Below are 11,214 nucleotides of genomic sequence, written 5' to 3'. Positions count from 1 at the left end.
GACCTGGAGCTGAGCTGCGCCCTCCACAACTAAGACTGAAAGGATAACAACTTGAAGCTGAACCGCACCCTCCACAACTAAGATTGGGGGGAAACGACTTGACTTGGAAAGAGGTCCTGGAAGTACACACTGTTCCCCAATAAACTCCTGTTCCCCTTCCCCAATAAAATGTTTTTTAAAAAAAAAAAAAGAGTGCACACTCTAGTGGTTCATCTAAACTCAGCCTCCCACCCCAGCCCATGCCTCTGCTGGCCTCACAACAGCGACCATTCTAGGAGATTCTGGGCAGAATCTAGAAACCAGTAAACCCACAAAACCTTTGCCTACCCCATCTTCGTAGTATTCTGTCACACATACACATACACACACACACACACACACACACACACACACCTGCCAAGCACATGCTCACTTGTCCTCCCACTCCCCATCTGGCTTTCTCTGCACCCTCTGTACCCCGCTATGAACAAACAAGCAGCCCCAGGTCCTCAGCCCCGCTTGGCTTCACTAAATCTGCCCAAATACTGCGGTCCCACGGCCCTGGCGGGTGGAACTGGCTACTGCTCTCCGGAGAGGAGGGGGAGACATGATTTTTGGCTCCTTCTGCACTTTCTCATTGTCCAACCCCTAAAATACAACCTCGATTCCTAAAGAAAAAAAAAAGGCATGATTTGTTTTTTATTGCAATCTTGCAATTCAAATGCTTGTGATCATAAAAGCCTGAGGAAAAGAGTGAAGAAATAAAATGGAGTCACTATGGTCAAGCTGCTAAATTATTAAAATCAAGTATGCTGACGCATGAAGAAATGATTCTGTGCTTGCTTTAACCAGCCTGGGAACTCAAGCTTTTGAACTTTCAGTTGTGCGCCAGCACCTAAATTCCAAGGTAAACCTCGGAAGGACTTAAGAAAGAACGTTCCTATACTGGAGATGTATATATCTCTTATAGATAACCACTTGTCATGCTAAGGAAAGAATGTTCCATTATCCAGACCACCAGATACCTGCAAGATCATGCAAGCCAAACACAGGCTAACAATGCAGGACTGACTCTTTTTTTCCAAACGTGTGCTTTTTACTAGAAAAACTCTCAAACTTTTCTTTCTCCTTCGGGACACTCTGGATATTGCCTTGTTGTGTTTCCGATTTACAAACCTAAGACACTTGTGTAAATGTAATTTATTTCTAGCCAAAGCCTTCTGACTCTTTTGAGCTCATTCAACAAGCCACTTAACATTTCAGCATGAGATGTAATGCTTAAAAAAAAAAAAAAAAGTCAAATGATGTGTCAAAATATAATAAATGGAGCTACTTTAAAATGGAGCCAGAGCTGCCATGCCAGAGGAACTGCCTTGTACGTCTAATGCCTCAAATCTTTGGAATGTTAAAACAGGGAAAAATAACCTCTGGACTGAGACTAAAGCAACCTGAAGCCCCAAAGAACTGTTTGCAAAGATAACAAGAAAGAAAATATTATGACTACCGGACAGATGACCACCAGACTGCAAATTAAAAACATTTTTACAATTAGCATCACTATGTTATGTTATCTGCAACGATAGTAATGCCTTCTTTCTAGTGATGTAATTGTTCCCCTTCTCTTTCTCATAAATACCCATTGTGTTTTTCTCCTAATCAGAACACTTTTGGTCTCCTGCCTGAATCAGTGTGTCCCAAATAGCTCTTCTTATTGACTTCAAGTAAATGCTTGTTGCCTCACACTTTGAAAGGTTTTTAGTTTTTAGGTTAGCAGATGCAAGACAGGAAGTAACATATATGATGGCCAACAGGCTACTTTCCTAAATAGATGAATCAAAAAAAAAAAAAAAAAAAAAAAGAACAAGTGCTACAGAAAAGTGAGCAACAGACATGAAAAATAGGAACTATTGATTACATAGTGCTTACTTTATATGTCCCTGACACTGCTTTAAGCACTTTGCATCTATTCACCGGTTTAGTTCTCAAATTAACCCTAAAGCATAGTGTGTGTTATTATCCCCATTTTAAGCGAGGAAACTGAGGCACAACAAATTTAAGGAAATGGCCCAAGGTCACATGGATAGTATGTAGAGAAACCAGGATTTGAACCTTGGCAGTTTGGGCCTCTAGATTACTTTCAGAAAAGGAAAAGAAAGGAAAACCATTAAATAGCAAGCAAGAAAAAAAATGCTCAACCTCACTCAAAGAAATACAACAAGAATAGCAATGAAAAGCCATTTTCACCTGTCAGGTTGTCAAAGACTAAAAAGTTTGATAACAGTATTAACGGGTGTATGGGTAATTGAAAGTTGTGTCCTTTGTGGGGTCATTGATCGGTGCGTCCTCTTTCAAGGGCAAGTTGGCAATAACTATCAGAATTAAAGACGTTTGTCCTTAACCTCAATAAACAAAACAAATAAAACAAATACAGTGGTCCTTAACCAAGTACTTCCACTGCCAGGAACTTATCCTAGATGTTCTAACCAAAAGTGCGCACATAAGAGTTATGTGTGGTCTCTGCTGCTGTTATATTAGTGAAAAACAGGAAACAACGTATATGCCTGTTGATGGGAAATGATTAAATGAATTGAGCTACATACATTCAGAGGAATGCTATTTATGAAAAGAATAAAATCCTTTATATACCGATTGAGTTTTTACCTTTATATGTTGATTGCAGAAATCACTGTAATTTTTTGTAAGTCCTACAAGGTTCATGCCGTCCAGCCGTACCGTGTCTACCCCTACCTCTGTAGCTGGTCCCTGCTGGCCCCACTCCCTCATGCTCACCAGGGACGCTGGCACCTTGTTCCTTGTGCTCCTCTCCACCCCGGCACCCTCATTCTCCATATTGATGACCCACCCAGCATCTTAGCCTGATCCCTCCTTAGCTCCTCAATTCCAGTGATTTTCACTTCTTTCCTTTTTCTCTTGTCTCTACCCGTGGCCACGCTCTAGACCCTAAACTGCTCCATCTCTGAAATCTTAAACTCTGATCTCACACTACAGGACTATCGGCCACCCTCTCACTCTCGGCAGATGTGTTTTTCAGCCACACCAGCAACCCCGTTCTCCCCACCCGCCACCCTCCTTCAGACACACACGACTCTGAACTTCTTTGCTTGAGCTCTACCCTGCAGAGCAGCAGTGAAGAAAATCGACATCTCCTGTCGATTTGGTGTCACCACCAACTCAGAGTCCCCAAGCTCAGCTGCATCCTCTTTGCTACCGGGCACTTCTCTCTGCCTTTGCTCAGCTACCTCTCCCCGTCCCCCTGGTTGCTACTGCAAAGCTTCTCTCCTCTCCTTTTACCCCCCACCCTCCACCCTGCACCCTCACTCTCACCAGAGTATCAGAGCATTCTTCTTCACTAAGAACATCAAGGCCCTCTGGTGAAAACCCCCTTACCTTCCTTCTCCCACCCAGACTTACCTCTCCACCCCCCCTTTCCCCCTCCCTCCCGGCTCTGAGGATAGGCTGTCTCTCCACCCATGCCCTGAACACCAGCCTCTCTCACCCCCTCAGATTTAATATTCCATTCCGTTCATCGGTTACCACTTCCTAGTACTGTCACCCCCTCTTGCTCCCCTCCCTCTGACTGCCTTCTCACTTGTCTGCATGCACTTTCTTTGGAGCTGTGGGGACAGAAGCCAGATGTCAGCAAGTTGAGGTCTGAATATAGTGAGGCTGTGGAAACAGGGAGTGCCAACTATGATTTCTCATGAAGTTTGGCAGTTAGGGCAAGTGAGATGGGAAGTCAGCTTGAATGGAAAGCAAGCCAAAGGAAAGGATTATTGTAGGAAAAAGAGATAAGAGCATGAGGCTTGGCAAAGGAAAAGGAGACGGACCAACAGGGAGTGATGTTAAATATGGGGAAGGGGGACTAATTAATGGAACAAGGAGAGGGGAAAAGGGGGGTGGGGGTAAGAGTCCAGGTGAGGCTAGCCTTGGTGCAGAGGAGAAAAGCCTCTATGTCTATGGCAGGAAAGAGCTAAGCATGCATAAGGATATTCAAAGGTGGGTGGAAGAGGTTAGTTCAGAGAAGGTTCTACAGACTCTGTGAGAATGCCATTTCTGTTTCCAGGGTGATAAAAACGTTTTGTGGGGCTGTTCTGAGCGAATGCTCTACACCCTGCGCATTCTCTGGTCTCCCTCCACCTGCATGGCAGTAACTCTCCCTAACAGAGATGGGCAGTCTCCGGGAAACCATGCAGCACCAGGGTGGAAGGTGTGAACTCTGGTTTGACCCCGGCTGCTGCTTCCCAGCCACACAACCTTGTAGCTAACCTCTGTGTGACTCAGTTTCTTCTTCTGTAAAATGGGGAATTAATAGTGTCTGTCTTGTGGGGTCTTTTTAGTATTGAAGGAGGTAATGTTATAAAATGTACTTAAAGACTCAGGAAGTGGGAGTTGTTTCTGTTGTTGAAGCCGTAACTGTGGCAGCTGAGCACTGGGACGTCTGCTACGCTCATGGTGGTTCTTATCCTCTCCTTGCTGGGAAGAGCCTAAGGAGATTGGGGTTCGAGATATCATCTCCCTCCTATTTGTCCCTCCTTTGATGACTCTGTGCTCCTGGGAGGCCTGCAGGGGCCTACATCACCCATGGTGGTGTCTCCACCCCACCCCACTCATATCCCCCACCCCAGTGGCTCTGAGCTCTCTTTCCTGCACACTGGGAGTCTTCACTGAGCTTCTCTTCCTGGCCATCGGCGTCCTGGCATTTCCCATGCGCCTGCTGAACTTTCTGGGCTTGTGGGGCTGGATATGTAAAAAATGTTTCCCCCACTTCTTGGTGAGATTCAGTGAGACGTACAATAAACAGATGGCAAGCCAGAAGCGGGGGCTCTTCAGCAACCTGCAGGCGTTCCAGGGCCCCTCCGGAAAGCTCTCCCTGCTGGAGGTGGGCTGTGGCACCGGCACCAACTTCAAGTTCTATCCTCCTGGATGCAGGGTGACCTGTATTGACCCCAACCCCAACTTTGAGAAGTTCTTGATCAAGAGCCTTGCGGAGAACCGTCACCTGCAGTTTGAGCGCTTCTTGGTGGCTGCCGGGGAGAATATGCGCCCGGTGGCCAGTGGCTCCATGGATGTGGTGGTCTGCACCCTGGTGCTGTGCTCCGTGGAGAGTCAGGAGCAGATCCTGCGGGAGGTGTGCAGAGTGCTGAGGCCGGTGAGTGATGGGCGTGAGGAGGAGAGGTGGGAGAGACCCACCGTCACTGGATACCTGTGGTCTTCAGACACAGCTCCCAGTAAAGCTGACCTTAGGCCAGTCATGTGACTCATTCCTTTATTCATTATTCATAAAACAAACATTTGGAGAATGTTGACTAAGTGCAGCAACACAGTGTTTCTGGGATGAGAAATCAGCCTCAGAGAGGCTAGCTGACTTGCACAAAGGCACGTAGCTCGCAAAAGTGGCAGAGACACAACTGAAATATGGATGCCTTCATTTCTAGGTTAAGAAGATCTAGGCCAGAGGTCTTCTCACCATGCCACTGCTCTGGTGGCTTCCAACCTGCTGTCTTCTGAAAAGCCCATCACAGAGTCTAATTTTCTAAAGATGAGAACAGTGCATCCCTGGGACATGTTAGAACATCCCTCTTCTCAACAAATGAGAACTTGTAAGTACACAGATAGCCATCTTTATTTATGGCATATGTTTTTCAGTTTTTACTTTGGGGCCTCAGGAGTTCGCCACATACCTTTCTCCAGCCCTTTTCTCCAGTAACAGTCATTATTCATTGTTTGTAGTGTGTAGGGGCGGGGGCGGGAGGGGGGGAGAATGGAAGAAAACAGTTTCTCCAAAGACATTGCAGGTGCATCTTTGAACATGGTTGACTTTTCAGTGTTTCTTACTTCATTGTCTTTAACTATAAAGGCAATTAATCACTGCATCCTAATTGTCAAAAAGAAATCAAAAATTAAAGAACAAAGCAGGAAAGAAATGAAAGTTCTCCCTTCCCTTCCCTAAATCCCACTCTCTTTCCAGGTTTTTTTTGTGTGTTTTTTTAATTCATGTTTCCATTCCCTGGTATTTGGAAGTTTTTCTATCCATCCCAAGTTTACTAATAGTTACTTTCATAATTCAAGTTATATTTAAGCCCATACTTCATTATCAACATACCAAAAGTATATGGTTACATGACTACCCCTCAACTCATCGCAGATCTATAGCACTTTTATTTCTCCATCCTCATTCCCTCTTTCCTCTTAACTCCATCAGTCTCTGCGTCCCATATCCTGGGTTTGGTTGAAAGAATTGGTAATTTTAGTTTCAACCTATTACTGAGGATTTCCCCCCTTGTCTTCTATTTCAAAAATCCTTTCTAATGCATAGCATAGTTTTAAAGTCAGTTTATTATCGTCCATTTATTTACTATAAATTTTCTAGATTATCACTCTCCACTGTTTCTTATGCTCTTTGTCTTCCCCTATCTTGAGGTGTTTTTGTTTTTATTTTTCAAATTTAATTTTTATTTGTCTAAACTACCTTCTTGAATATTTTCCTGAGAAATGGTACGTGGAGGCACTCTCGCGGATCTGAAAGTGTCTGTCTTCTACCCTCACCCTTAATGATATTTTGGCCAAGATTCTTGGATCTGAGTCCTTTTCCCCAGAAGCTGTGAGTGTTGTTCGGTGGTCCTGGGGCTTTCCAAATTGCAGATGACACCTCCAGATCCAGCCTGATTATCTTTCCCTTTCGGGTAACTTGCTTTTGTTGTTGGTTATTTTTATGTCTGCAAGTTTTTAGGGTTTTCACTTGTTTTTTTCTTTGAAGTTCTGAAATCTCATCAGGGTATGACTAGGTATGTATCTTGTTTTTATTAGTAATCTTGCTAGGCAGTCAAGGAACCCTTTTTATGTTAATACTCAAGTTCTTTAGCTCAGAGAAGTTTTCTATCATTTATTTCTTTATTGGTTCTCTTCTATTTGTTCTTCCAGAACAACTATTATTTAGATATAAGATCTCCTAGCTTTGGTATCCTTACTCTTATCTTTTCACTCATAATTTCTATTTCTTTATACTTTTGTTTTGTGTCACAAAGTAGTTGCTCCATTTGATCTGCTGGATGACTTCCTGTATCAACCAGCAGTATTTACTCTACTGTTCATTTCCAATATTGAATTTTAAACCTATGATTTTTTAAATAGCCAAAGCATTTTTCTTATTCCCAGATCATTCCTTAGCAATATGTTGTTGAATCCCCATGGAAGTATTTTTTTGCTGGACATTGTTTTTGAGGTCTGTCTCATCTTTTCCATTAAATTTTCCTGGTAGGAGGCACTTCTTCTGATTGTTCAAATTGGTGTCTTTCCTTCAGGCTGGCAGAAAGAGGACTCTTTTTTCTGAAGAATGGGAAGAGCCTCTTGGTTCTTTGGCTGTTCAATGTGTGAACAGATAGGGCATTTTTTTCCCCACCTCAGGCAAACAGAGTGGGTCCGCTCTAAGACAGCCATTGTCAGTAGATCTTCAGACCTTTTGCAGAGTAGCCATGGCTGGGTCCTTTCCTTGACCTGAGGTAGTGGATCTACCTATTCAGTTGCCTCAGGGGGTCTTGGCTCTGCTAGACAAACAAGCTTCCCCAAGGCCTTTGATTCCAGAGTTCTAAGAACTCAAAGCTTCTGATGTATCTGCTGTGCGCTCCAACAAGACACCAAACTTTCCCACCCACTCTCATTAGCTGATTAGCTTTTTATCCTATTGGTTGAGTATCCCAGCAGAACAATGGGAAAAAGAGTCACCCTTCTTCACTTCAGCCACCATTTTCCCAATACCCCTAGATATAGATAGATGGGTGGGTAGATAGATAGATAGATAGATAGATAGATAGATAGATAGATAGATAGATTTTTATCTAATTTATGCACGTGCATGGTTTAAAGAGGCAACCCACAAGCTTATGATGAAAAATAGCAGCTCTCAGCAACACACTTTTGCTCCCCAAAGGCAACCACATTCAAGTTTTAAGCTTTTATTTTTTAAATGTATGTACATATCTCTAAACAGCATGTTTATGCTGCTACTTCTTGACTTTTGGGTTTAGCTGTGAATACTGACCCTCACTGTGGAAAGTGAGAATTTACCTCTATCACAAGCACCCCACAGCCACCAGATTTCCCATCTCCCTTCCTCCTGATAGAATTATTTTTTTAATAGGTATTAAAGAAATCGCTGTGCCGTATAGTGTATGTCACTTACTTTTTTGAACCATGCAATATACTTCCTTACTTTTGTTTTTTCAAAGTTAATGATTGTCTATATATCTATATGTAGACATATACATGTAGACATAGATCCCTACAGGTTTATGTCTACATGAGAGTCATCCCAGACTCTCCCTCATTTGTCTAAACCTCTCAGTATGGTAAAACATTTTAAATATTCCATCAATGTCATCCCCTGGAGCCATTTTTCCAAGGTTCTCTCCCAAGTTCCCATCTAGACTGGGTGCTCTCTAGGCTGCATTGCTTTCTTCTTGGAATCTCCTCCTCCCTTCTTTTCTCTTTTGCACTGGACTCCCTGTTTCTTGCATTCTACCTTTTCCTCTTTCTTAGTTACCCCTCGTTTGCGTAGCGCATATGCTGAGGTAGCTTTCTGAGAAAGGTGATGTAAATGCGTTGAGAAAATGCATATCTAAATATTCTTTGTTCTCAAAACTAATTCATAGTTTGCACAGCTGTAGAACTTTGAGTTGGAAAATGTTCTCCCTCGAAATTTTGAAGGTATCACTGTCTTCTAGCTGCCAATGTTACTGCTGAGAAGCCTGAAGCCATTTTGAGTTTAGATTCTTTATGTGAAAACTTCTTTCTCCTCTCTATAAGTCTGTAGAATCTTCTCTGTCCCCAGTGAAATGACTTAATGATATTCGTTGAGGACTTAGTGGGCCATTTCTATCTGCAAACTCATGTCTTTTAGTTTTGAAAATTTTTCTGGATTATTTCTTTGAAATATCCTGTCTTTCTCTTTGAAAATATTAATAAAAGGGAGATTTTTTTCTTTTAGTATTTTCATCTCTCTACTTAGTCTCTGCTTTCTCCAGATTTTTTTCCTGTTTGTTGTCTGAGCTCCGGTTTTTGTGTTGGAGACTCTTCTCAGGTGACTATTGGTCCATGGCTGACTACTCACATTTCCAGGGGTAGCACTAAAGACTAGTTCGGCACGCCACAGGCTTGACTGAGGCCTGTCAGCACTGGACTTATTGTCGCTTGAGCTAGCTAAGCTGTTCACATGGAGAAATCCCATTATCAGCGTTTTGGGCCTTTCCTTTGCAGCTGGTCAGAAAAATCTTCCAAATCTTTCTCTGGAATCTACAAGCCTGGCTTCTAGCATTCCAGAAACAAATGAAAGAGGAGGGCTAGGAGGCTCAGCATTCAAGTTGCAAACTTTCTCTTACTCTTCATCTTTTCAGTAAGGTAAAATGCCCCACGGTGCATTGTTTCAAAGACCCTGTGTTTAACCATTTCCAGAGAATAAAGAATTTGCACTGGACTCCCTGTGTCTTGCATTCTATCTCTTCCTCTTTCTTAGAGGAAGAGGACTTTCTCAGAGTCCTCTGCTGAGCTAGGGAGGGACAGTATCTGGCCATTCTGAATGGGGGAGAGGATTCCATGGTCCAATGGCTGATTAAATAGACTGTAACCAATCTTCCAGGTTTTTTAAAAATCAACTTTATGAAGGTACAATTTACATACGATCAAATGCATCTGTTTTAAGTATACAGTGGGATCTGTTTTGATAAATGTATACACTCGTAGCCACCACCAAAATAAAGATATGGAACATACCCATTACCCTGAAAGAGTATGTGTACCTTGTGCCTCTTTACAATCAATCCTCACAACCCTAGGCCCCAAGAAAACACTCATTTATTTTTTGTCACTATAGAAGAGATTTGTCTTTTCTAGAATTTCATTTAAATAAAATTATACAGTTAGTGTGCTTCAGTCTGGCTTCTTTTATTCAACGTAATTTTTTTAGATTCATCCATATTGTTGCATGTATCCATTGTCATTTCTTTTTATAACTCAATAACATTCCATTATATGGATATAGCACAATGTTTACCTTTTATAGACATTTGAGTTGTTTTCCATTTTTGGCTATTATGAATACAGCTGATATGAACACTCTTCTACATGTATTTTTGTAGACATGTATTTTCATTTCTCAGTAAATACCTAGAAGTAGAATTGTTGGGTCAGACAGTAAGTGTATGTTTAACTTTATAAGAAACTGCAATGTGGTTTTCCAAAGTAGTTCTGCCATTTTACTTTTCTCCCAGCAATATATGAACATTCTCGTTGCTCCACCTGCCCACTAACACCTGATATTATCAATAATTCTAATGGGGCTTTGGTGGATCTCATAGTGGTTTTAATTCAATTTCCCTAATAATTAATCGCATTAAGCATATTTTCATGTGCTTATTGGCCATTCATATATCTTATTCTGTGATGTGCACATAAAATATTTTACCCATATTTGAAGTGGGCTGATTGTATTCTTATTGATTTGCAAGTGTTCTTTATAGAGTAAATTCTCCATTCAAGTCCATTGTCAAATATATGAATATTTTCTTCCAGTATGGCTTGCCTTTCCATTTTCTTGATGGTGTCTTTTGAAAAGCAAAAGGTTTTATTTTGATGAAATCCAATTTATTTAATTTTTTTCTTTTATGCCTCAGGATTTTTATGTCTTATCAAATGAATCTCCCTCTACCCCAAGATTGTAAAGATTTTCTCTTTTGTTTCCTTCTAGAAGTTATATAGTGTTACACTGATTTAGCCCTTTCACTAGGGCATGACCCTTCTGGGGTTTCTGCTGAATGCCCCAGGTGTTCATTACGGACTCTCCTCTCCTACTGGTTTTAACTTGAATGAGCTCTGAAAACTGTTCAGCTTACAACCCCCAGTCATTCTTTGCCTGTCCCCACGGAGTGTCATTCTACACGTATAAGACTCATTATTCAACAATTCCAGGAGAACCCGTGCAGACTTCTGAAGCTCTCTCTGTGCAGCTCCCTTCTTTCTCAAAGCTGGCTTCAGATTTAACTTTCTTGGGTCTAAGTTAGTGTATTAAAAAACCCACAGTTCTCCTCCTGCCTGTCTCCTTTATTACTCACACGGAACACGTCACTTCTCACACCTCTGGTCACCAAATGTGTGGAGTTTATTCCACCCAGGAATTCTGCAACACCAGCTGCTTGTCCTACAATTTAACTCAATTCTGATACT

General features: G+C 42.0%; 1 pseudogene; it reads left to right on the top strand.

Annotated features, from left to right (window-relative positions):
- The first annotated feature begins 4,723 nt into the window (after positions 1-4,723).
- LOC141570019 (thiol S-methyltransferase TMT1A pseudogene) lies at positions 4,724-5,272 on the top strand (annotated as a pseudogene).
- Positions 5,273-11,214: the final 5,942 nt, after the last annotated feature.

Source organism: Rhinolophus sinicus, chromosome 1 (genome assembly GCF_057876585.1).
Source record: "Rhinolophus sinicus isolate RSI-liver-muscle chromosome 1, RSI-T2T, whole genome shotgun sequence".
Lineage (NCBI taxonomy): Eukaryota > Metazoa > Chordata > Mammalia > Chiroptera > Rhinolophidae > Rhinolophus > Rhinolophus sinicus.
Note: the sequence above shows the minus strand (reverse complement) of the source record. Positions and strands in the feature narration are given on the sequence as shown.